The sequence below is a fragment of the Megascapheus bottae genome, chromosome 20, assembly GCF_031878675.1.
Source record: "Megascapheus bottae isolate mThoBot1 chromosome 20, mThoBot2.hap1, whole genome shotgun sequence".
NCBI classification, from domain to species: Eukaryota; Metazoa; Chordata; class Mammalia; order Rodentia; family Geomyidae; genus Megascapheus; species Megascapheus bottae.
The window spans coordinates 40,531,358-40,536,111 of NC_143528.1; positions in this window are offsets into that span (position 1 = coordinate 40,531,358).

The following is a 4,754-nucleotide window of genomic DNA, read 5'->3' on the forward strand; positions in this document are numbered from 1 at the left end:
ACTTACCTGAAGTGTAAATTTTGCCACTGAGCTTGATCTGCACCTGGGTTGATGGTGGCTCTGGATTGTCACAGCATCCGCTTGAGTCTCAAGAGGCTTGGAGTGAGCAGGGCATCAGCCTTTTGCCCGCCCTCTCCAGCCTGGCAAGAGTTCTTCCACACCCGGGTGCTCACGGCTCACACCTACAACCCCAACCCCAGGATCAGCCAGTGTAAGAGGAGGGGCAGGGGTGGCCACAAGGCTGGACTTCCTAGATACCATCGGGTCATCATGGTCTCTAGCTGTCCAGGGTGGTCACAGCACCTGCCCTCCCCGGAAGGCCTGGCTCCCCTCACGGTCAGGAGTGACCTGTGTCCTGCCAGCATGACCAGAGTGGGAAAGGTGAATGTCCACTGAAGTATGTCAGAAACGGTTCTAAAAATGTGTATGCTAGCTCACTGAGTCTTCTCAAACCCTAGGAGGAAAACATTAGCATCATTTCCATTTCAAGGCAAAGAAAGGTCTACCCTAGCTAGGCTGGGAAAGTCCGAAGTATTAGCCACAAAGCTATTTGTGGGACCTGTGGACTCCTAATACTGGAGTGTGTATCTTAGATTGAAAAGGTAATATCACATCCTGATTATGTTTTAAGGGTCAGATACTTTGCAGATCTGACCATAAAGAACTCTAAAAGCTGGGTTTTGTTAGGGAAATTTTAGAGACAGGAAAACAGGCTCAGGCAGTGAGCCTGGACCCTCTCAGCGGTTAAGTTTATCACCCTGGGACTTAGCTTCACAGCAGGTATTGGACAGGCCTGGGCTCCTCTTCCTCCACACCCCCAACTCCCTTCCAGGAATTCCATGCCAGTACTTTTGTCTTGCTCCACAGGGCTTGAGGCCCACAAACAGTGGAAATCAACTTAGTTGATCAAACTAACATTTAAAAATGAAATAGAGGTGGAATGACGTCGGTGAGATGGAAGATTAGAAGTTCCCACCCTTAGTTTACCCACAAAAGCAATGACTTAACAAGTACCCACGAATGAAAATAGCTCTGGGTGAGCTGTGAGGTACAATTAGGAAACTTTCCTATCTCAGTGGAGAACATTCAGAGGCCAGACACATCGAGCGGTACAGGACACATTTGACATGCATTACCCCCCACACCAAGCCAACGTCACTCAGTGCCAAGAGGTTTCACCACAGCCAGGACTCTCATCAGCGAGAGGAATCTGAAAGCCTGGCTCCACCAAAGACTCTAGCGGCTCTTCCTGTTGCCATGGTGACCCAGACATCTGCCTCTGGAGACTATGAATTCTTGACCTCAGCTGGTAGAGCTGACTAGACCCACAACTGCTACTGTGCCCTCTGGGCCTGCAGAGGTCCCTCTGCCCTTGCTCTGCTGGCCACCACATGCACATGTATGCCAGCCACGCTCCTGTCCATCCTAGCCCCCAGTATGCTAGGAGAGTGGGCCTGCCTGACCACCATCACCACCAGCCCTCACCCCACACACGGCATTGCCATCCGTCTCCACAACAGCTCCTCGACGTGTCCTGGAACCCGTGTCGCTGCACGTGACTGCCTGACGCCCTCCATATTCACCCAGCCACCCCCTCTCTCATCACTGGAGGTCTTTCCCCACCACGTCAGACCATTGTTTGTAAATTGTTTTGAAAGAAGCCCATCAAAAACCACAGACAGACAAGAAAGCAGCTATAGAATAGTACTTAAAATCTGAACAAGAAAGAACCAAAAAAGAATGCTGGAATTGAAGACTATATAAAGTGAAGTTTCAATACAGACTAGCCATAGAAAACTTGATCAACTAGAAGAAAGACCTGTCCAGTCAGGGGAGGAAAAACTGGTGAAGTTTATGAACCAATATAGCCATCGTCAGAATCCCAGAAGGAGAAGAAAAAGCATCGTGGCTTTCTTGCTCATGGAGCCACCCTATTCTAATTCTGGCAGGGCTTTTGCCCCCTCCCGAAATGGAGGCAAAATAGCAAAGCTGCTATTTCCCCCTTTCTAGAATGTGTATACTTTGAACGTATGGAAATGCGGGTTTTCACCATCTCTTCGCAGACTGAGTGGCGCTGATACGGCGGCTGGCCCTTACTGACACTGAATCATGCCCATCACCCACACTGCCAAGCCGGTCTCGCCTCACCCAAATGAGGTGGACACCCAGCCAGGTGGGGCACCAGGCAAGAAGACACTAGCAACTCCAAGACTTGGCTCTTCTCACTCAATTGGTTGTCTGCCCTTGGCCATTTTCTAGTGCCTAAAATGGTGGTTTTGTTTTGCTTTACAACTTTATCCATTTTTGTTCTGGCCAGCTTCTTACACTCCCATCTTTTCCGGGAATCTTGGGATGGATTCCTTGTATGTTTTCTTCCACTCAAATAGTCTACTGCATCCCACAGCTTTTGCTTTTAACCAGCGAGGACCTGGCGTGAGGAGGCTGATAGAGACCTGCAGAAGGAGAGCTCTGAATTTGCATGATCTGCCTCCAATGTGCAAAAACAAATTGGGAGCTAGAGTGAGGTGGAACGCTGGAGTAGGAATCTCGGGGCCGGGTCTGGTCACCATCTGCCAACAGGCCACACCTGAGGATGTGTGTCCCATGGAGGATAGCTGTCACCTTAGTAACATACCTCTCCTGGGCCCTGTGGCCCTTTCCCACCATCTTGCTTGTGACCCTGTAGGGGGGAAATGGGCTGAACTTTCACTTCTGCTCAGACATCTGGAGCCTAACAGCAATGTCATTTCCTCATTGTTTGCTGAGTGGCTCAAGCGTGGAAGCAGAGTGTGTGTGTGTGTGTGTGTGTGTGTGTGTGTGTGTGTGTGTGTGTGTGTGTGGTGGTCTAGCCTCTGTTCAGGGGGTGACATTTCCCCCTCCCTGACTATGCAGAGGCCAGCACAGCTGAGTCTCCCCTCTGGCCAGCTCTCCTATCCAGCCCTCTAACCTGAAGTAGGTAAACCAGTACAAGTGGAAACTGGATTTTACCCCTTAGAAGCTAGGTTTCTAGCTCGCTATATTCTCCATAGCATCAGATCCAAGTACATAAGCCTTATCCAAAATGATATACTGGGGCTCCCCTGAAAAAGCATCACAGATAGGGATGGGGACTCCCAGGAGTCCCTGGAAATTAGTAAATTACTCAACTGAGAGACAATTTGGAGCGTTCCCAGTCACAGCTCCAGTTCAAAGCCATGTCCTTGCAGCTGTCCCCAGAAGACCCCCGCCTTTGCTCTGACAAGGTTTCTCATTGAGACCCCCCTGACTGCCCTGACCACCCCCCATGGTCATTGCCTGCTTGCCCAGCCTCAGAAGGCCTGTGCCCACTTATACCTACATCTCGATCTCTGCTGCATCCTTTCTGCAGAGCCCATGCTCAAAAGTTTGTGTTTGTTAAATGAAGTCAAAAGCCTGAGTAATTCATCTCAGGTCAGTGACTTTCACATCGTAGTATCTGGAGCTCTTCCACCTTGTGTTGAATGTTCAGGTCCAACCGTTACGAGTTCAGAGCTCAATATAATGATACAATTAATAAAAGCTACCATGCACACGTGTAGCACTCTGGTCATTGTTCTGGACTCTGTGCTACCAAGTAAGCAACATTACCGATCAGATTGGAACTCTGATTTTCATACTGGAGTGCAGTTATATGATTTAGCTTACAGAGAGCTCCTCGCTCCCACTTGGCTTTCTCTGCTCAAGGCTGAGATCTACCACTTGAGCCACACCTCCACTTCCAGCTTTTATTTGTTAATTAGAAATAAAAGTCTCAGGGGCTTTTCTACTTGAGCTGATTTCAAACCCTGGCCCTCTGATCTCAGCTTCCTGAGTAGCTAGAATTACAGGCCTGAGCCTCCAGCATGTGGCTAGGATGGGCACATTTTAGGCTTGAAGCCAGTTGTTCTCTGAACAAGCCTCTGAGAGAACACGTGTCCGTTGTTCCTATGGCTCTTACGACACCTTAGACCCAGAGCTGATGTCAGGAAACGCTTTCCTGCTTTCCCGAAAGCGCTCACAGCCCCATGCTCTGACCTCCAGTAGACAAACCAGGGTTAAAGGAAATGGGTTTTCTCCTAAGTTGTGTGGTAGGTGGGAAACCACTGCCTTAGCCTTGAACTCGGAGGGAGGAAAGAAATTCCAGGAGACTGAGATTCTGTGCTATGGTACAGACACTGACTCATCTGACCGCCCCATGTGTATGTGTGTGTGTGTGTGTGTGTGTGTGTGTGTGTGTGTGTGTGTGTGTGTGTGTGCGCACATGCATGCATGCAGACCATAAGGGAGGAAGATGCACCCACCAACTCCCCTTGATGCTTGAGAAGCAGTTACCTGTAGATGATGGCTTCTGTGGGGCCATTAAGTCCACTTTCTCGATTCTGTGGGTCCATCAACGGTGTGGGATGGAATAATAATTTAGCACTCTAGGTGTTGGGGTCCTGCCTGTGTCACTTCCACTTTCTCTGCTCCTCAGAGTTTTCAGAGCCAGGTGAGTTGGTACTGTGGAAGAGCTTGAGACCAGCCATCTGCTGGCTCCAGAGCTATAAAATACACAGTGGACACACATTTATTGAGCCTTACTTCCAGCCCTGCCATTCGCCTCTTTCTACCAGCAAAGTCTCTGCTTGTCTTGTGGCCTAGTTATTCTTAGTATCATTAAAAAGCAAAGCAAAACCTGTGAGCTGGCAGCCCTGCTTGGGGGCCCCACAGGTGGCCCAAATAGAGCCTGCATTCGCCACCGGCAAAGCAGAGGGAAA